Below are 23,005 nucleotides of genomic sequence, written 5' to 3'. Positions count from 1 at the left end.
TCAACGCATGTGTTGTCCAAGGAGGGTGATAGGTGTAGATCCACTGTCCCTGAAGAGAGGATCAACTCCCAGAGAGGCAAGAGCCCATATCGAAAGAAGAAGAGACTGGAACCTGCCTATCTGTCTCATTCTAGACTGAGCATGGACCCAATCCTGGACATATTGTCCCAACCCCCTTTAGCTTCCCCTACCAAGCCTGTCTCCAGGTCTGCCTCCTCCCAGGATGACCATATGGTTTATTCAGGTTTATCCTCCCAATCACACCTTCAGCACTTCATTCTTCAGGAGGAACTCTCTGAGATAAACATCCTGTACCAGAGAAGGCTTTTGGGACCATACCCAACCTTCCTTAGAGATCTTATCTGTGGCTGTTCCCCCTCAAGGAAGGTGTTCTAAGTCTTCTGTGGTTGGGCAGAAAGAGGCCCTCTATGGATCTACATGGCAGTCTCTCCCAACAGGCCATGGATCAAATCTCCATTATTACAAACCTGTGTTTTTCTCTACATCCTGAGATCAAGTCTCCGCATCTTCCAGGTCCAGGTGGGGACAGGATTCCAAACCATACCCTTCCCTCCACAGTAGCACCAGTATCTCCAGCTCTGGATAAGTGGCAAGATGTTCGACCAACATCATCTCAGTCAATTCAGCCAGAGTCTCCACTGGGCTTTTCCATCTGATCACCTGGAACAGCCTCCGGGCCACTGTTCTCCTCCAGAGGACCTAACCTATTCGTGATTCGTGGAGAAGCTGGGCAACATGTTGAGGGTGGAGGTCCATAAACTCCCTGAGCCTCAGGGAAAAGGTCTGTGGAATCCTAAAGATTCTGGAAGTACCAGCTGAACCCTCTGCTCTGCCGTCACATAAGGTGCTCAATGCAATGCTGTCTAAAATGTGGGAGTCCCCTCACTCCAACCTACCAGTCTCCAGAAAGTTGGATCTGAAATTTAGATTACAGAACTCCGCGACATACGGAATCTTCCAACTCCGGCATGTGTCTGTGGTGTAGAATCGGTGATGAAACATGCAAAAAAATCAAGGCTACATGTGTCTGCTTCTTTACTGAAAGAACACAGACTTCTTGATGACTTTACAAGAAGACCTTTCAGAGTGCAGTGTTAACCTCCGGGATTCAACGGCACCAGTTTATATTGTATAGTATCTCTTTGTGCCTGCAATTATTGAAGCCCTTCTTACATTCCGATACGGGCCAACAGCTCACACCTCTAACCTTTTATGATATGGAAGAAGGATTGTGGCATTTACTGAGCGGTTTACAAGTCCTTTGAAACTTCTGCCACCGCCATCGCGGCTCACTGAATAGCCTGGCTCCGTTCCAGCTCCATTAGGGAGGATGTCCATGACCGGCTAGCTAATCCGCTGTGCTTGGGTGATAATCTGTTTGACAACAAGCTTAAGGATACAGCGTCCCAGATAAGAGCAGAATGTGGCAGTGCAATCTCTGATGGGGTGTCCAACCCTCAGGCTACAGCGAAGCAATTTTACCACCTGTATCACAAGCTTTAGTACTATCAGTGGAAACCTTTCAAGAATTTCCCACCTTTGAGGCCTCAACCATAAACCATACCAACAATTTCAGCCAGCTCATTCCCAGTCCCAACTGGCTCAGCCTAGGGGTGTGCCAGAGGGACCTGAAGCAGCAGAAGCCCTCGCAGCAAACTATCCCAAAGTCGCCTTAGTCTTTTTGAAAGTAGCCCAGCCACAGCCTCACTTACCTGTCGGAGACTCCTCTGAGTGGAGCTGCATCACCTTGTATCAGTGGGTTCTACAAATCATCCGCAAGGGTTATCATTTGAATTTCATCATTCAGCCTTCCCTTCCTCATCACACCAGCCAGTTGAAGGAAATTTCTCATCTCCTCTTCTGGAACAAGAAATCCATTATTGCTCTGGCAACGGGCCATCCAACCGGAATACAAACACCAAATCAGCTCGGGTTACTGCTCCCAATACTTTCATATTCTGAAATTGTCCGGGGGCACTCCATGAAGTTAGCATGTGGCACATTTAAAACTAATTGGAGAAAGTTCTTTTTCACTCAACGCACAATTAAACGCTGGAATTTGTTGCTAGAGGATGTGGTTAGTGCAGTTAGTATAGCTGTGTTTAAAAAAGGATTGGATAAGTTCTTGGAGGAGAAGTCCATTACCTGCTATTAATTAAGTTGACTTTGAAAATAGCCACTGCTATTACTAGCAACTGTAACAGGAAATAGACTTAGTTTTTGGGTATTTGCCAGGTTCTTATGGCCTGGATTGGCCACTGTTTGAAACAGGATGCTTGGCTTGATGGACCCTTGGTGTGACCCAGTATGGCATATTCTTGTGTCTTCGCCTTATTTTAGATCTACGCTCCCTAAACAAACACCTTCAGAGGGAGAAGTTCAAGATGACATCCCTTAAGCTGGTCCTACCATTTATACAGAGGAACGATTGGATGTATTCTTTGGATCTCAAGGATGCTTACACCCATATTCTAATACACCCTTCCTGCTGGCGGTTCCTGTACTTCCAGTTGACTTGAAGTACTACCAGTACAAAGTTTTACCCTTTGACCTTTCCTTGGCTTCCAGAGCTTTCACCAAATGTTTGGCTGTGCCAGTGGCTTACCTACGGTGCCAGGGAATCAGAGTGTTTTCCTATCTGGATGATTGGCTGATAGTTTTTTCCTCAACCAAATTTCCCTACGACAGCACCTGGAAGCAACTTGTCTGGAGTCCCTAGGATTCCTCATCAACTACAAGACGTCTGTACTCAAACTGGCATAGATACTACAGTTCATTGGACAGTCTATTCTGGCTCCTATCTTGTGCCTTCCTCCTCCAAGAGAGGATCGAGTGGATTCATCATCTGTGTACAGAATTGCTCCTCAGATTGATAGCTACTGTGCATCAGGTCCTTCAAAGGACAGAGCCAAGCCACCTGATTTTCCGTAGGCATTATGAGCGCATGGCCCCGCAGTAGATGGGTCACATGGCAGCAACCATTCATGTAGTTTCTCACACTCACCTGCGTATGGGGTGTCTCCAGTGGGTTGAAGTCTCAATGGGCCCAATACACTCAACTGGTGTCGACAAAAGTAACCTTGTCGGACTCCATGCGAAAAGAAATGCATTGGTAGTTGAATCCAAAGGTCCTAACCATAGGAGCTCCTTTTTGCGAGCGAGTTCCCCCCCCCCCCCCCCCAACCCAACAGCCTAGTACTCACCACAGATGCATCCAAGCAAGGTTGGTGAGCACATCTGCTGCATTAAAAGTCTCAAGGCCAATGGTCACAAGAGGAACAGTCCTACCAGATCAATCTACTGGAAATTGAAGCCATGAGATGCACTCTAATGCATCTACTGCAGGGCCGTGCGCTCATGATTCATACAATCAGGTGGCCATGTTTTATGTGAACGAGCAGGGAGGATCGGGGTCCTGGCTCCTTTACAGAGTAGTAGTATTGATTTGGGAGTGGGCCCTCGACAACTGAATGACCCTAAGGGCCACATATTTACCAGGATAACCAACAAGTTGGCCAACCAGCTAAGCAGAGTTTCATCCTCACGAGTGGTGTCTCAACCAGTCCATGGGCAGAATTTTTCTAGAGTGGGGTCAACCTTTGGTTGGATCTTTTAACCACTGAATGAAATTGGAAGGTACCGCAGTTCTGTTTTGTCTGTCTCAGAAGGAAACAGGATACTATTCTCCTGTCGTGGTCAACAGGCCTCCTGTATGTGTTTCCACTGATTCCTCTCATCTCAAGAACAGTTCAGAAGATGATCCAGGACAGGGTTCGTATGATACTCAAGCACCTGCATGGCTGAGGCAACCCTTGTTTGCGTATCTGGTGCAGTATTCCAAGAGCCGTCTTGAGTCATGACCTAGATCTTTTACTCAAGAGGGGGAGCTCCCTTCTTCGCCCTCTCCACTCACTTCATCTGACTGCCTGGATGTTGAACACGAGAACTTGCAGGGATTGACTCTGTCAGTGGGTATTCAATGACTTGTTATAGCAGCGAGGAAACAGTCAACCAGATATAACTCTTCCTTCAAGTGGAGACAGTATGGCAAATGGTGTCAAGGTCATCACATTAGTCCCTTTTTCTTGTTACCCAGAGAGATTCTCGATTACTTCACCTTTCAGAGTCTGGCTTGGCAACATCATCTATAAGAGTTCATTTAAGTGCTATAGCTGCTTATCATGAAAGACACAGATTCCTCAGTGTCTTCCCATCCCTTGATATCTCATTTCATGAGAGGCCTCTTTAATCTTTATCCTCCTGTAGGGAAGCCTCCAGTACCTTGGGATTTGAACATAGTTTTGTCTGCTCTAATGAAGGATCCCTTCGAACCGCTGCAAACCTTTGGAAGGTGGTTCTTCTCGTGGTGATAACTTTGGCCCAACGAGTGAGCAAGCTACAGGCCTTGGTTTAGTTATTGCTCTACTTTGTAATTTTATCACAAGGTAGTGCTCAGGACTCATCCTAAATTTCTACTGAAAATAGTGTCAGCTTTTCACATTAACCAAGTCATATCATTGCTTGCCTTCTTTCCTAAGCCACATAAGAATAAATGAGACTCTACTCCATTCTTTGGACTGCAAGAGAGCTTTGCCTTGCTATAAACAAAGGACACAGCCTCACAGACACTCATCAGTTATTCATCTTGTTCAGTCCTAACTCACTAAAAGTAGCAGCCTCCAAGAGGATGATTTCACACTGGATTACAGATTATATTCAGTTCTGCCATGAGTCAGCACATTCTCCCTTAGCAGGTTCCATCACTGTCCCATTGCATCTCTTTGAAATGTACCGATTGATGAGATATGTAGAGTGGCAACTTGGTCATCAGTCCATACTTTCACCACTCACTACTGCCTAGACCAACTGGCAACTTCAGATAGTGGGTTGGGACTTTCAGTATTGTCAAGTGTGGTTAGCTAGAAATACCAAAATAAGGGGAATGGAACAGCTCCCCTATGAGGAAAGACTAAAGAGGTTAGGACTTTTTAGCTTGGAGAAGAGACAGCTGAGGGGGGATATGATAGAGGTGTTTAAAATCATGAGGTCTAGAACGGGTAGATGTGAATCGGTTATTTACTCTTTCGGATAATAGAAAGACTAGGGGGCTCTCCATGAAGTTAGCATGGGACACATTTAAAACTAATCGGAGAAAGTTCTTTTTTACTCAACGCACAATTAAACTCTAGAATTTGTTGCCAGAAGATGTGGTTAGTGCAGTTAGTATAGCTGTGTTTAAAAAAGGATTGGATAAGTTCTTGGAGGAGGAGTCCATTACCTGCTATTAAGTTCACTTAGAGAATAGCCACTGCCATTAGCAATGGTTACATGGAATAGACTTAGTTTTTGGGTACTTGCCAGGTTCTTATGGCCTGGATTGGCCACTGTTGGAAACAGGATGCTGGGCTTGATGGACCGTTGGTCTGACCCAGTATGGCATTTTCTTATGTTCTTATATGTCCACTGGGGGAGTAGGGTAAAAAAAAAAAAGAGGGAATTGAGAAGCTGAATGGGGTCTACTTAGCACCTTCATTCAAAATATTTTGTTTTTTGTAAACCGAACCTTGGGACTTCCAAATAGCATGGGTAATTCAGCCTGCTTATCGCCAGGGGGAAAAAAAGCAAGTTTACGTACCGTAAACAGTGTTTTCTGTAGATAGGAGGATGAATTAGCCATGCGTACCCTCCCTCCTTCCTGGACATGTTTTTTCTACTTCTTTCTGGCCACGGTGCTGCTGTCTAGCTTTTACTACCAATGACTCGCTGTGCAGGAATTGCTGCACAGACATAGCAGAGCAAAGCTCTGTCTTGGAGAAAGAATGTCCACAAGAGTGCCATCTGACATCACCCAAATAGGCTAATTCATCCTCCTGTTTATGGTAAGCAAACTTGCTTTTACCGGTATTAGAAGCATGGGATCTATTTCATGTTTGGGTACTTGCCAGGTACTTCTAACCTGGGTTAGCCACTGTTGAAAACAAGATGCTGGGCTTGATGAACCTCGGTCTGACCCAGTATGGCAACTTATTATGTTCTTATGTTCTAACTCTGATAGGGGTATTTTTAATTTTTCAGATCTGTACATATATGCAGACTGCAAACACATGCACCTCAGAAAATCGTCTTTTAATTCTGAGTGGATCTATTTGTTGTATATGTTTTAGTTTTGTATTGTTTTTCAGAAAACTTTTAAACCAAGACAAATAGCAATATTTTTTAAATTGAAAGTGTTTCAAAAGGAAAGTAATTGTATTAACTTTGTCTTTGAGGTTTAAGTACCCTAAAATGATTTGCCATCCTCTTTATAATATTTATTTTGCCCAGCATTTGATTATGGGTACCATAGGGTTGTCCAAATGCTCCATCCAAATAAGGGACAAGCTAAGCCAATCCTGAGTTGATGGGATTGCATCTATTGACTTGTAGTTCCAGCTTTCAAAGACAGACAGGACTACAGGTTCATGTGTGCAGTGGATACAACTAGGACTAACTTAGTATGGCCTTTTAATACTGAACTTGCACACAACCCTTTCCCTATGATTTGTTTCTGTAGGCTGTCCCCCATGATTTTAGCTTGGTGGTGGAACTTCATATTGATCTAATGAACTTTTATCGTTGAAGGTATTTTTCTTGTTTACAGAATTTGTCATGCTTATTTTGATGCCTCACTATTATAGTATTCGTAAAAACATAGAATTTGAAGTTGTTTCAATTATCCATCTCCATAAAACTAAGATTCCTCACTTACATTGTATGTTTTATATAGTTATACAGTATATATTGGTAATATTTCTAGAATAGATGTACAAGATCTTGTCTGATTGCCCATGGAAAATCATCATTGTTGCCTGTTTGTCATTTTCTTTTATTTATAAAATATATATGCTCCCTGCATAATTTATTCTAAACGGCTCAGTCACACAATATTGATACATTTTTGCAATAAACAGTACATTACTTTAAAACAAATATAAGATAAAACAGAAAAAAACATTTAGCAATAATATGTCAGTAAAATCAGCAAGCAAACAAAAAGCTGCATCCAAAAATAGGAAAAATATATCCTCTGTTATTAGACATCTTAATCTTTCTCCTTTAAATTCAACAGGCTAGAAGCATTTTTAGAAAGTTTGTTTGAAACAGAGTATTCAATTTTAATGTCTTCTTGCCTCACCAGCTGTAGTCGTCAGCAATGCTTTATAGTAAATGAAACTTTCTTGCTTACATTTTGTCTAAAAGATTTTTTGTTCTTTATCAGTAAATGAAAGAAAAAACATCTTTGTATCATCTGTACTGGAACAACAAGGAGTATGATCCTCAGCTGAGTAGTGCCGAGTTGCTTCTCTTATTGCCAGTTGACGTAAGTATTTTTAAGAATTTTGTTACCATATTTAGTTCTCTAATGTAGATATTTGGCAAATAATGCAGAACATTTAAGTTTTTATACTTACATTTTCTAAGCAGATTAGGAACAAACACAATGGGCTTTTACATTTATTAAATGGCTATTTTTTTTTTTCAAATGAACATAAGGGTCACAAAAGGTATAACACAGAATGAACAAAATTGAAGTATTTGATAATCGCTGTTTTAAGGATTTGACAAAATCTGAGACTAGTAAATTTCCCCCAATGTCTGGCTAAACTTTGTCCAGGAAACTCATTAACTGCACAACATTTTAGCTGGATGAAAAGAGGTGATGATGCACATGTTCTTGGGGCATGGGTAAATTTTAGCTGGCAAGTACTGATATTTAGCAGTATCCAGCTAAAGTTAGCTGGATAAGTCTCATCAGAAAAACATCTGTCTTAGTTACTTATCTAGATAAAATAATCTGCTATATTCAGTGGAGTATTTATCCAGGTATGTTCCACTTAATTTTAAAGTCATCTGGGTAACTTTCACTCACTGACCCTCTGAATATGGACCTCCTAGATATATATTGCACCCCACTTTTCTATTTACACCATCATTGTAAATGATCAGTGTCACTAGGCTCCTGTGATTCTTCAACTATGGAGAAAAAAACACATAACCTGTTGCCTCGTAATTTATAACCTGCCACACCATCATCAAACCTGAAGCTCCCCCATCTCCTAATCCAATTATCTGAAGAAAAAAGGAATTAAAGAACTTTTCCCTCATGAGAGAGAAGAACCATGACTCTGGTGCTCTGAGGAAAAACTTAAGAGTGAATTGGCCCTGCACGAAACGAGTTGTTGCGCACAGAAGTTCTTACAAAAACTTAATTGTCTCACATTTAAGTTATCTAGGATAGTTCATCCTCGCATCATTCTCAAGAATTACAATAACCCCAAGGCTCCATATGCCAACCACCAATCTTAAGTGATCCATGAAGATGTGCCATTTGTGAAATTCCAGGAATCGATTCAGTCTGTGCGCCAGGACTTTTTCCACACCAAGCCAGATACATGGCATTCAGGACCATTCCCTGAGAAATGGCCCAGTCCCACACTTTCACAAGAGGTATGAACCTGTTCCTCCCTACTTGTTGATGTAGAGATCGCTACTTGATAGGATGAAGACAATTTCTTTGGCTAATCAATCTCTGATTGCCTTAGCTCTAGGAAGTTTGTCTGATTGAAGCCTCTTCTGAGCAGACTATAAGTCCTGAGGGTGAAATTCCTCTATATGAAATCCCCAGCCCACGGTGGACACATCTGTGGATAGAATTATTTGTACTGGAGGAATTTGGAAGGATATTCCTTTGGCCAGATGTGATCAAATCAGCCACCAGGACAAGGGAGTTCCTGAGTTGCTGGGAAAGACTGATGCTGTCTCAGATTCTGAGTGGCTGAGTTCACTGAAATCTTGGGGTCCATTGGGCTTATTTCATAAGATGATATTCCAGGGGAATGATGCATACTGTTGATGCTATGAAGCCGAACAATATTAACATGCCCTATGCTAATTTATTCTGACTTATTTCTTGCACTGGATATCAATGTGATGATCCTTTCCTATAGTATAAAGGCTTTTGTCTGCTTCATATTTAGCAGACCTCCTATAAATTCCAATCGAGATGACTAATTCAAATCGAACTAACCCTAGCAAGTCGAGGACTTGGCTCCATCTGCGCCGAGGCATCGTCGCGAGCGCCGGCACACAGTGACATCGACGCGAGTGCCGGCTTGCCATCGCTAGTACGGATGCGCCGAAGCTACAAAATAGGTACTGGCGCGTCAAAGTGCGTGCCTAATGATCGCGGAAACCTTGAAGTGGGCACGAGCGGGGGAGCAGAGGCTCTAAAGCGGATGCCCCCCCCCCCCCCCCCGAACTACTAACACGTGCCCGGGGGCACCGAAGCGCTAGACCGTATACGGTCTGCCGACAAACCGCCTCCATCAGCACGTTGAACCATGAGCGCATCAGAGGCTTGATGGTGCACTCGCAACGGCACCATCAAGTCCGCACAAACGATACGACATGTCCACTGGCACGCTGCCACGTCTACAGACTACCCGGCCAGTTGGGGCAAACCAACGTGACCGTACAACGTCGACCGGTCGGCCCTACATTGCAGTGCCAGCGCATGTGCCATAGTATGACCAAGTGCCTCGCTGCTAAAACAGCCACATCGCACATGATGCATCTACATCGCTCATAGGTCATAGGTCTAAGCGTGGGTACCCGTAGATCCTTCTTCCACAAAAAAAAAAAAAAGGGGATCCTTCCGTGAACATAGGCGAGGATCAAGGACCCTTCTATGAGGACATACATAGCCTTCGTGACTCATACTGCACCAAAAGGCTACAAATACTTTCAACAGCCGCCCTTCAGGTCCTCATTACCCCGAGGATGCCATTTAACAGCCTTATTTTAAACTTTCATGACTGCTCCTAATTTCAATAATAAATAGTTAATGCTATATTACATTGATTAGGAGACCAATTTGCTCCTAATATTTCAACAGGTGGCCACTTAATCAGCTCAGGCAGTAATTCTATTTGCTGGTCTGTGTCATGTGTCCTCCATCCCAGGCAGTATACCATCCCCATGACCCTCCAATACATCCAAACAAATTAGAAGGAAATGGCACCAACCACAAACCACAAGGAGTGACGTTCTTATTTTGGACTGCAAGTGAGGTCAACAATTGACCATGTATCTTCCTCAGCTGGCAGAGACAGAGTTCACTGCCAGTCCCGGGGTGCATCTCATTGCAAAGATCGGCGTGGCGCAGGTCCGTCATCACCTATTTGAACCGTGTGGGCTACCGCGTGTCTCTCCCTCTCGCGTGCCGAGAGGGGCACGCGAGAGGGAGAGACACTACATTCGCTCCATAAGACGCACAGACATTCCCCCCCCTCCCCCACCCCCCATTTTGGGGGGAAAAAGTGCGTCTTATGGAGCAAAAAATACGGTATGTAGCTGGGAAGAGACTGCTGGCTCCCTCTCCCCATCCCTCACTGGGGGGTATTGGCCATGCTATAGAAACTTACCTCTTATCTTAAATGCAATACGAAAACCCTGGAAAGGGTACCTGTTTGTTTCAGAATCAGCCTGCTTTATTTTCAGACATTTTAGCTTTACTACTTAAAATGAGATAAGCAACACATGGCTCTATAGTTTTTAATGTATCCCACAACAATCAACCCAATCGTATCACTGGTAAAACTATCAACATTTACTGGTCACTGCCGCGGCAATATTTAAAATCGTGGTAATTGAGCCAAGAAAAGAGAGATGGACGCCTCAAACTTGCGGAATGGAAACCCAGAAGTTCGTCTTTGAGACAGGATACGGAAGAAAATTCCCCTGAAGCAGAACCGATGGTTCGAAACACGCGCGTGTCGGGTGACTAACCAAAATTGGCGAGATAAGTAGTTATTGTTTCTCCCGTACCTTTGGAATATAATATATGAAAATTCTACTGAAGAACTGATACGAGGCAGTTTTAATGTGCAAAAAAATTCAAAAAATTCTAACAAAAATATTACAATTAAAGTAAGGTGGCCTTGTACCTAATTAGGAGTCTGATACGCTATGCAGACCCTGTGAGTGAGAGGCCTACATATAACACTTGGCAGTGACCAGTAAATGTTGATAGTTTTACCAGTGATACGATTGGGTTGATTGTTGTGGGATACATTGAAGGTACACTGGAGTACAGTTGTATACGGGTAGAAGGTTGTGATTGATATCTATAGTTTTTAACACAGCATAGGCTTATACTGAGTAAAGCTCTGCAACATTAATGAACATAAACGTATCAGAGACTTCAACTTGCTTAGAGTATATTAATTAATAAACATAATTAACTAGCCCCCATAACTGTAGAAAATTACCATCAGTTCTCATTATTTTAAGAGGTCCGATTTGCAGATCTGTGGGAGACGCTGTGGCTTATGGAGGACGTCCCTGAGGTTGTAGCACACAGGGCCAGGTTTCTATTGACCTGGCCCTAATGCAGCAGGCAAGACCTCCTGTTTATGTGGGGAGACCTTGGGCAGGCTGAAGTGGATCTGATGGCCATAGGGAGGGGCAGGCAGCCATAACTCTAGCGTTGTCTTCAGGTGTTAGTCTGTCTCTCTCTCTCTGTTTAACAGTCAGGCCTCGGTACACAGGCTGCTGGCAGAACAAATACCTCAGCCATGAATTGCTTCTCCAGGTCAACGTTCATAGCCTTTGTATCCCATAGCTGGAATATAGGTCTGTGTCCATATTGTGATCAGAACTCATATTTTGTTGCATACAGTGGTGAAAACATCTGATATCTCCTACATTATAACTAGTTTGCAGTCTACAAAAGTACATTGCCTTCTATCCCATGACTCTTTCATTTTCTTAGAAACCTCTCATGAGGGACTTTGTCAAACACCTTCTGAAAATCCAAATACACCACATCTACATGTTTATTAAACCCTTCAAAAATATGTAGCAGATTTGAGGCAAGACTTTCCTTGAGTAAATCCATGCTGGCTGTGTCCCATTAAACCACGTCTATCTATTTGTTCTGTGATTTTGTTTTCGTAGAATAGTATCCATAGTTTTTCCTGGCACTGAAGTCAGGCTCCCTGGTCTATAGCTTCCCAGATCACCCCTGGAGCATTCTTTGCTATACTAAAACCCTATGTGCGAGGTTTCCCGTTGATAGCAGGGCTGAATTAGCCATGCTGTCATGGGAACTGTCCATCAGGGCCCAGGAGGCGAAGCTTTGTAGTAGAAACAGAGCTTTGCTCTGTATGGCTGCGCGTGCCTTCCCGCACAGAAAAACAGTCTCTCCTCAATCTGTTTTTCCGCGCGGGGGAGGAATGAGAAACACAAGAAGCAAGGGAAGCCGAGGCACCAGACTCAGGCAGGACAGAGTACATCGGCCGAAACCTCCCCGAGACTAGGACACCCTAGTCCTAGGGTGTCAGACAGGTCGGGGTCCCAGAGGAGTGTGGTGTATGGCAGATCCTCAACTCACTTGGAAGAGGAGTATGTCCAGCTCACATCCTCGTCTTCGTCCTCCCTGGTAGGGAGATCGCCGGTTCAATCACGGGGCTCAGATCACGGCACAGATGACTTGGCCGCAGGTCAACCAGTGCCTAAAAAGCAACTATTGGAGTTGGGGATGACACCCCCTGCACCACCTGTCAGTGGCGCAGACCTGAAGCCAAAAATGCCCCCACAGACGAAGGAAGCTTTCTCTCTGCTCTCCACCGCCTTAGTGGGTTTCTTTGAAGTCCTAGACTCCACTTTCCATCTTTCGCCGTCTTCTAAGGAAAGCACGCCCCCTTACCCTCAAAGAGAAGCAGAACCGGAACAGAGCACATCTTTGGGAGTCTCTGCGAATGGTCTCTCCCCATGGGCTCCTCTCCCACCTACACCCATAACCCCGAGAAGGGTGAAGTCACCCACGGTAGGGAACTTGGAATCACCGCCATCGTCCCCATCGTCATCCACGGGATACCCTTCTGATCCCCCAGAGGATGCAGCGGAACTGTATTCGCCTCTGGAAGATCTCTCGTACCCGAAATTCCTGGATAAGATGGGAACCCTTCTCAATCTAGAGGTACAGAAGGTACCCGACCCACGAGCAGAAACACTGGGAATCCTAAAGATTTTTGATGTTCTGGCGGAACCTACCTCGCTTCCGTCGCACAAGGTACTTGACTCCGTGCTAGAGAAAATGTGGGAGTCCCCTTACACGACAGCACCGGTATCCAGGAAATTAGATTTGAAATTCCGCATGCAAAAATCCCAATTTTTTTCTCCACCTCAGCTTCCACACTCATTGCTGGTCATGGAATCAGCGATTGGCACGAGCCAAGAGATCCAAATTACATGGCTTGGCACCGCCGGAAAGGGAGCAGCGCCTCTTGGACGACTTTGGGGAAAAAGGCATACCAGTCTTCCATGCTCTCTGCTCAGATCAGCCAGCACCAATTCTATCTGGTGCAGTACCTGTATGAGAGCTTGCAGACCTTGAAAGGGGTGCTACCCGACTTCGACGCGGCCCCGGAGGCAATACACCTGCCAATTCAAAACCTGGAGGAAGGGATCAGTCGCCTCCTCCGGATGGTGTATGAGGGTTTCGAGTTGTCTGCACGCACTTCAGCGTCAGCTATCGCCGCCCGCAGAATGGCCATTAGGGAAGAACTACACCAACGACTGGCAAACATTCCTTGTAAGGGCGATAATCTCTTTGGAGATAGTTTCAGGAGACGGTGGCCAACCTCAAGGACCAGGCGGTGGTGGTCCAATCATTAACCCACAATCCATCTTTCACACCGTGGAGGTTTTACGCACCTACCCGCAGACAGTCATATACTCTGCGACCCTTTCACGACACCCTCTTTTTAAGGCCACTGCCATCATCGCTGTCACCACACCCGCCGGGCAGGATTGCATTATGCCTACTGTACTGGGAAGCCATCACGACGGATCAATGGGTTTTAGAGATAGTAAGACAGGGGTATCAACTCCACTTCAAAGTCAAACCCAATCTACCACACCTATTGCCGCCCCAAGCCCGGGGTTGGCAACTGCCGTTACCACAGGAAATCACATCCCTCCTCCACCAACGAGCGATCGGGCGAATTCCAACTCTGACTCGCGACAAGGGATTCTACTCACCATATTTCCTAATTCCCAAGAAATCTGGTGGCGTGAGGCCTGTACTGGATTTCAGAGACTTGAACAAACACTTGGTCAAAGAAGTTCAAGATGGTTTCCCTGAAAACAATCCTTCCACTTCTGCAACCCAAGGAATGGATGTGCTCCATAGACTTGAAAGATACCTATACGCATATGCCAATGCACCAGTCGTCATAGCAATACCTGTCGTTCCAATTACAGAATCGACATTACTAATATCGGGTACTCCCCTTTGGACTCTCAGCAGCCCCCAGAGTCTTCACCAAGTGTATGGCAGTGGTGGTGGCCCACCTTAGTCAACGGGGCATAACGATTTGTCCCTATTTGGACGATTGGCTGATTGTGGCTTCCCGAACCCAAGATTCTCAACAACAACCTACAACAACAATTCAGTGCCTGAATGGTTTGGGGATCCTCATCAATTATCAGAAATCAATCCTCATTCCAACACAATCTATTCAGTTCATAGGAGTGACTCTCGACACAATCAGAGCCAGGGCGTTCCTACCCAGAGAATGGAGGCTAGACATGTGCCGCCTCTTTCGAACCACAAGCCTACTCAGGACACCATCTGCAAGACAGATACTAACCGTCCTGGGGCACATGGCGGCGGCCATTTAACACCATTCCCAACCACACGACTCCACATGCGTCACCTGCAGTGGGGGACTCAAAAGACAATGGAAGCAATACACACAACTGCTTTCGACCTGGATGCAATTCACTCAGGCAATACTACGGGATATACAGTGGTGGCTCCGAGGACGAATTTACGGATAGGAGCATTATTCTCCACTCCCCAGCACAATACAGTCCTTACCACAGATGCTTCCCGGAAGGGCTGGGGGGCCACATCTGGACCACCTACAACACAAGGCCTGTGGTTGCCACAAGAGCAGGGTCCTCCAAATCAAACTTTTTTGGAACTCAGGGTGATAAACACCCTACAGACGTTCCTTCTTGCACTTAAGAGGCCGCAGAATGATGGTCTACACCGACATCCAAGTCGCTATGTACTACATCAACAAACAAGGAGGGTCAGGTTCCTTGTCCCTTTGCAGGGAAACACTGCAAATCCTGGAACATGGGCCCGGCACTCCATATGTCTGCAAGCCACGTACCTGCTGGGAGCGGTCAACCACTCAAGCCGACCGCCTCAGCAGAATATTTCACCCACACGAATGGACACTCAACAAACAGGTGGTGGACAGGTTGTTCCAGACGTGGGGGGTTCCGGCCATGGTCCTCTTCGCCACAGAATTCAACAGGAGACTTACCATATTTTTGTTCCGTTGTGGGCCAGCAACATTTCGGATTAGCTCAGGATGCATTCCTCCTACCATGGACGGAACCCCTCATGTATGCATTCCCTCCGATTCCTCTCATAACATGTACCATACAAAAGTGCATACAAGATGCAACACACATTCTGATCTTGATCGCACCTGCGTGGCCACGTCAACCGTGGTACACTCATCTACTTCATCTGTCAGTAGCGGAATCCCATACTACTGCCAGACAGAGAAGACCCTTCTGACGCCAAACGAGGGAACCCTGGTACATCCCATGCACAACTCCCTACACCTGACGGCGTGGAGAGATTGAGGGTGCATATGGAGTGAACAAGGTATATCGCGCTCAGCGCAAACCATTCTTCTAGCATCAAGGAAACCCTCTACCGTAGAAACTATAGTTTCAAATGAAGCGGTATATGACATGGTGTTCCTCGGAGGGGATACCTTCCTTGGATTGCTCGCCGGAAAAATTACTAGATTACCTATACTCCTTGTATCAGGCGGGCCTCGCCACCTCGTCAAGCAGAGTACACCGTTTACGGTAAACAAACTTGCTTTTTCCTGTTGATAGCAGGAGAAGATATTGTCTGTAAAACCACCTTCCCTAGGTTGGTGTCATTTGACGTCTGTTGGTCCAGGTAGTAGTGTGACGTGAATGTACGTAATGAAGACCACGTCGCCGCCTTGCAGATGTCTATTGGTGGAACTTGCACAAGATGAGCAATTGAGGTGGACATTGCTTGCACTTGGTGTGCCTTTGGGTGAGACGGTAAACGGAGGTTCTTTTTTGTGGTAACAAAACTGAATGCATTGGGCAATCCAGCTGGATATAGTCCGCTTGGCTACTGGAAGCCCAAGCGCATTTGGATTGAAAGAAACAAACAATTGTGATATCCTAGTCTCCGACTGTATGTCGTTTATAATACGCCAACGCCCTTTTGCAGTCCAAAGTGTGCAACAATCTTTCTCTATCGTTCTGATGCGGTTTGGGAAAGAACGTTGGTAACTCAATTGCCGGAGTACCTCATTGTCATAATCAGTTCGGTCCTGGACCACGATCCCTCCCCCCCAGGACCGAACTGATTATGACAATGAGGTACTCCGGCAATTGAGTGACCGAGAGTTTTATAGACCATTGACTGACCCTACAGAGACACTGAAGAACATAATTAGACAAGTAGTCCAGGAAGCAGCTGACCGGCATATGATCACGACTAAAGAGTTTAAATTTTTGACCACTCCACATCCCATTATGCCACAGTTTTATACATTACCTAAAATTCATAAAACCCTTGTACACCCGCCTGGCCGCCTTATCGTCTCGGGCATTGGCTCCCTCCTTGAACCTTTATCCCAACTCGTCGACTGTTTTCTGAAACCTTTTGTGCCACAGATTCAGTCTTACGTGAGGGATTCCACACATTTGATCTCTCTTCTGTCTGAGCTGGCTTTTCCTGCTGATCCATTCTTTTTTGTCACGTTGGATGTGGTCTCATTGTACTCAAATATACCCCAGAATGAGGCTCTTCAGGTCATTTCACACACCCTGGATGAACGTCCACGTCCACACAGAGTGTCAACCACTTTTTTAACTCAGCTATCAGAATTAGCACTTACAAATAATTTTTTTCAGTTTCAGAACTCGTATTTTCAACAGATTAAGGGCACGGCTATGGGGGCTACTATGGCCCCCAGTCTTGCCTGTCTGTTTATGGATCATTTTGAGAGCCAATCTGTTTACCCTTCGGAATGGTTTAAGTTTATTTACCTCTGGCGTCGATATATCGACGATGTCCTGATAATTTGGATGGGCACGGATATACAATTTTTCTGTTTCTTGGATTGGCTTAATTCTTTCAATTTACACATACAATTTAATTTTTGCATTCACCCTCGGGAAATAGCATTTTTGGATATTATGGTTACAGTGGGGGATGACAGGTTTGAAACTACCCTTTTCCGCAAGGATACTGACTGCAATACCCTTTTACAGTATCAGAGTTGCCATCCCCGCGCTCTACGTGATAACATCCCCATTGGACAGTTCCTGCGCTTGCGCCGCCTGTGCTCCACCCGCCCTGATTTTTTAGCGCAAGCACACACTATGTTTAACCGATTTTTGGAGCGCGGCTATCCCCACAGGGTAGTTAAAAGAGCTTTTAAAAGAGCATTATATACTAATCGAGATTGGTTGTTTTTACCAGCTTCCAGTTCAGAAGATGAGACCAATAATTGTATATTACCCTTTTCTATTATGGGGAGAACCATTGCCACGATGATAAGGCGACACTGGTCAGCATTGGCACTTACAGATCTTCTACACAGCCCACTGCGCTTTACTTTTAAGCGCGGAAAAAATCTGCGGGACCGGTTGGTCCACACCTCTTCATTTGTTGACTCACCTGATGGTCTGGGCACACATGGTCCGTGTGGTCACTGCACCATGTGCAGCCACACGGAAAGCACGTCATCTTTTGTACATCCCATCACGGGGCGTTTGTTTAAACTCCGCTCAGTATCAGACTGTCTCACTAAAGGCGTGGTTTATATTGTGAAGTGTCCCTGTCCTCTACTCTTATGTGGGCAAAATGACGCGCATGTTAAAGACTCAAATGATAGAACACTGTTCTAACATTCGCCTACATAGAGTAGATGAGCCCTTAGTTTCCCACTGGATTGAATGTGGCCATGCCATCTCTGATCTCTCCTTTATGGTCATCGAGGTGGTGCGCCGCCCTCCTCGGGGCGGTGACTACCCCGAGGTCCGAGGTCGGAGGGAGCAGAGATGGATTTTTATGTTAAACACGGTGCTCCCTAATGGTCTTAATAGAGAAATTGAGTGGAACTTGTTCTATTGAGCTGCCTGGATGGATCCGCTGAGACCTGCTGTTTTTGACAGCTCTCGCGAGAGCTGCCACGTTCGTGCCTTTTCCTATGTTTAAATGTCCTACACCTGTGAGGGCCTGCGCGCTCCGGGTATCTTTTCAGAGGTATGTACATGATCGTAATGGATTGCACTATGTAGCTGTCTTCACCATTCTCTATTTGATTTATATTTGTTTTTATACCTTAGATTTAAACGTACCCTTGGTCCCCCCCCCCCCCCCGATGCAGCCCAGCGAAACACGGGACCGTGTCGGGGGACCTGCTTAAAGTTTTCCATTTGAGTTTATGGAGTTGCCAGTATAAACATTGATATTCCTTGACACTTGGAATTGTCATTAAAATACACCATAGAACTTGTGGTGGTTAAACATTTATCCTGCACCAGTGTATTGTGGTACTTGCTTATGTGCAAGGTTTTGCTGCTTCTTCATTTGGTAATTGAAATCTCCCATTATTATTGCACTGCCAAATTGGCTTGCTTCCCTTATTTCTCTTAGCATTTCATCATCTGTCTGACCATTTTGTCCAGGTGGACGGTAGTATACTCCTATCACTATACTCTTACCCAACACACATGGGATTTCTACCCCTATAGATTCTACTGAGCATTTACTCTCTTGTATGATCTTTATCCTGTTGGACTCTCTACCCTCCCGGACATAAAGTGCCACACCCCCACCAAGTTGATCCTCCCTATCATTGCGGTATAATTTGTACTCTGATATAGCACTGTCCCATTGGTTTCCTCCTTCCACCAAGTCTCTGTGATGCCAATTATGTCACTCATCATTTGCTGCTATACACTCTAACTCTCCCATCTTACTTCTTAGACTTCTGGCATTGGCAAACAGACATTTCAAAGTGTGGTTTTTGCTTGTTTTAATAACCTGCTTTTCAGTTGTTTGGGATAATTCGGAAATCATTAGCTTTGGTAATTTTTTACATATAGGCATATGAACTATGTTTGCTTTTGATGGAACCTCTCTGTTGGGATGCCCTAACTCTCCTGTTTCATTAGTATCCTTCAAGGATACGTTTCCCCGAACCATGCACTGCTGAGTGACTGTCTGCTTTCCCCCTTGTTCTAATTTAAAAGCTGCTCTATCTCCTTTTTGAAAGTTAGTGCGAGCAGCTTGGTTCCACTCTGGTTAAGATGGAGCCCGTCCTTTCGGAAAAGTCTCCCCTTTCCCCAAAAGTTTCCCCAGTTCCTTACAAAGCTGAATCCCCTACACCATCGTCTCATCCACGCATTGAAACTCGAGCTCTGCCTGCCTCTGGGGATCTGCACGTGGAACAGGAATCATTTCAGAGAATGCCACCCTGGAGGTTCTGGATTTCAGCTTCCTACCTAAAATCCTAAATTTGGCTTCCAGAACCTCTCTCCCACATTTTCCTATGTCGTTGGTGCCCACATGTACCACGACAGCCGGCTCCTCCCCAGCACTGTCTGTAATCCTATCTAGGTGACGCGTGAGGTCTGCCACCTTCGCACCAGGCAGGCAAGTTACCAGGTGGTCCTCATGTCCACCAGCCGCCCTGCTATCTACATTTCTAATAATTGAATCATCAACTATGATGGCCGGCCTAACCCTTCCCTCCTGGGCAGTAGCCTTGGGAGATTTGTCCTCAATGCGAGAGGGCAATACATCACCTGGAGAGCAGGTCCTTGCTACAGGATCACTTCCTACTACCCCAGGGTGATGTTCTCCTATTGGGAGACCTTTCTGATCCAAGGCAGCACTGGGGCTGCCAGAATGGATTTGGGACTTGGCTACTATGTCCCTGAAGGTCTCGTCAATGTACCTCTCTGTCTCCCTCAGCTCCTCCAAGTCATCTTTTGCTTTGACCTACATATTTTGCTGTAAATTGAGAAAAGGAATTTGTCGCCTGAAAACTAGTCAAGAAATACATGGTTAATCCAATAAAAAAATTACATTTTTATTTTATTGACCTTGTATTTAGAAATATACGGAAAAACAATTTTACTTCAGGAAAATGTATGATATAATAAACATTTTCACTGAGTGTTCTTGGCTTTCCTTTAAAGTTAATAAGAAGTAGTCAGAAGCACAGCATCTTTGACAGCTTGGCTGGGACAGTTTTTTGAAACATTTAGTTAGCAGCTTGGGTAGAGGAATGCCTCTTCAGGCAGCACAGAGCATTTGATTTTAACCATAAGTGGTGCTCTGAGCTCTCTTTCTTTTTTTTTTTTTTTTTTTTTATTTGGCGCTATGAAAAATGGAATAGTGAAATTTTCTTTTTCTTTTTTAATTTTTTAAGACTTTAAATCTTACAAAATACTGCAGCTCGTATCCTCACGAATATGCCCATCAAAGAACACATCACTCCTATACTTAAAGACCTACACTGGCTCCCTATCCATTATCGTATACAGTACAAGATATTATCACTTATCCACAAATCCCTCCATAACCCAGAAATGAACTGGCCCTCCAATTCCTTTCAATTCAGGAACTCCAGCAGGCCTACTAGAAAACCCTACATAGCCACCCTGCAAACCCCCTCACCAAAACTCTTCAAACATGTATCCACCAAAGCTCGTGCCATATCCCTAGCTGGCCCTATGCTATGGAATTCTATGCCTACTGACTTACGCTTGGAACTGTCTCCAAAAACCTTTAAACAAAAGCTCAAGACATGGCTATTCACAAAAGCCTACACATGATCTGCACATGTTCTTGCTTTACTCCCTTCTCCCTCTCCTCTCTACCTCTACCTCCTCTCTCTCTTTTCCATTAAGTTTAACCTCGGAAGACGACACCCCCCTTTTCCTCTAACCTCTCACACCTCCTCTTTACAACAGCCAACACTAGGCTCTTTCCTACCTTTTTCACCCTAGCTCCTTCCTTTCCATTTATAAAACTGAAGAATTTGCTCATTTGCAGCCCCACTTGTATATAATCCCTTCCCCTCACACCTTTCTCTTTTCCTCCCCTACCCAAATTTTTATCCTCTCCTTCCCTTGCCCCCCCTTATTCTCCCTTGACTCTGTTATAAATTGTAATGTTATAACTACTTTATATAATATTATCATTATATATCTATTTATATTTTATAAATTGTTTTGTTGTTACATTTAACAGTTTTTAATGTAAAGTTTTCTCAGTTGATTTTCTTACTGTTTTATGTAAAACGCAATTGCGGATTTTGTTCTATGTACACCGACGTGATATCTCTGAGCGGCGGTATATAAAAACCAATAAATAAATAAATAAAAATATAAATATTTATAAATTCATTTGGCTAAAATAACTATAGAAGTTGATCATTATTAATTATTAAACCCAGTTCTGGTGTTAAGAAAATGATGGCCGCCACAAGGACAATTTAGGCTGTCCATTCCTGATGTAATGCTACAGGGTCTACTCAGACATCCAAGGATCTCTGTGCTTATCCCATTCTTTTTTGAATTCTGTTACTGATTGGCATTCACCGCCTCCACTGGGAGACCGTTCCTTATGTCCAGCACCTTTTCTATGTCCTTTCTCTCAGAAAACATCTGGTTTTCCTAGCATGTAGCAGATGGACTCAGGACCAATGGGTATAGTGTACTCCTCATAGCAGTTGGAGACGGATCAGATTTCAATGTGATGTCAGCCCCTAGTACATATACCCCTGCAGGAAGTGCAGCTCTTCAGTATTTTCCGTCTCCATAGCAGTTAGAGACTATCTGCACACTCTCACAGCGTTAGAACAAAATTAAATGGAGAAAACCCAAATTTGGAAGAAAACTTACCTCTGAAGACGAGCCCCGCTCTCCTGCGGTGATACCCTCGGGTCCCTCCCCCAGTTGAGAATTCCCAAGGTGATTTCCGTGGTCCCTCGGAGGTGAGCCTCAGTCTGGCGGCCGAATCGCGGCGAGGACCTAGCCCCCAATTTCGGGCGCAGCTGAGAGGCAGCGGGTGCACCCTCGAGCACGGCGGTGAAGGTATTTGCCCTCTCCCCCCCGGCAGCCGGAGACCGCCCAGGACGAAACCGGGAAGCGCCGAAGACAAGGTAAGGTAGAAATCTTCAGCATAGACTCCGGTCTCCAAGGTTCAAGGAGTCACACAGGTCGCCGACCTGGACCTGTGCCGCCGGGTTGATCCGCCCTAGCAGGGCCAGGCCCCGGTTAGTTTCAAGGGTCCTCCCACGTGGAGACCCTCCGAGGTGGTCGCCATATTGGCCCTATTCGCCGCTCTGTCCACCGTCTCGATCCAGGTGCACAAGGCCGACTAGGCGCACAAGGTACATGTGCGCATAAAGTACATGCACAAGGGCCGCGCGCATACGTTATACACGCCTATCGGCCTGAGCGTACATCTACACGCACAACCCGCAATCACATCTTAGACGCGCCGGAGCGCATAAAAAGAAGGGTTTACGCACCTATAGCCATGGCACCACCGGGAACGGAGCTCAAGGCCTCTGCCCAGCATGACATATCAGAGCCACACAAAGCGAAGAGGCCAACGCCCTGTGCGCCCAGTGCGAGGAGATCCTGGGAGATCCAGGCCAGGGCCAGTCCCACTCAGGACAGAGTACTAGCTCCTCAGTGAGTACCCCGGACCTAGCAAATTCCAGCGGGACACCCCCTCAGACGGGGACCTCCAGGGTCTCAACGCCCCTTAGCTTTGACCCAGCATCTATCTCATGGGTGGAATTCTTCAAAGGACTACACACCTTCGTACACATGC

General features: G+C 45.3%; 1 protein-coding gene across 3 annotated transcripts in view; it reads left to right on the top strand.

The window, feature by feature from the left end:
- Positions 1 to 23,005, top strand: part of FBXO8 (F-box protein 8) — a 149,716-nt gene that overhangs the window by 15,998 nt on the left and 110,713 nt on the right. For all 3 annotated transcript variants that reach the window (XM_029577082.1, XM_029577171.1, XM_029577242.1), the window contains exon 2: positions 7,280 to 7,381. The gene's annotated coding sequence lies outside the window, so the exon portion shown is untranslated. The remainder of the gene's footprint in view (positions 1 to 7,279; positions 7,382 to 23,005) is intronic.

This window comes from Rhinatrema bivittatum, chromosome 1 (assembly GCF_901001135.1).
Source record: "Rhinatrema bivittatum chromosome 1, aRhiBiv1.1, whole genome shotgun sequence".
Taxonomy (NCBI): domain Eukaryota; kingdom Metazoa; phylum Chordata; class Amphibia; order Gymnophiona; family Rhinatrematidae; genus Rhinatrema; species Rhinatrema bivittatum.
Note: the sequence above shows the minus strand (reverse complement) of the source record. Positions and strands in the feature narration are given on the sequence as shown.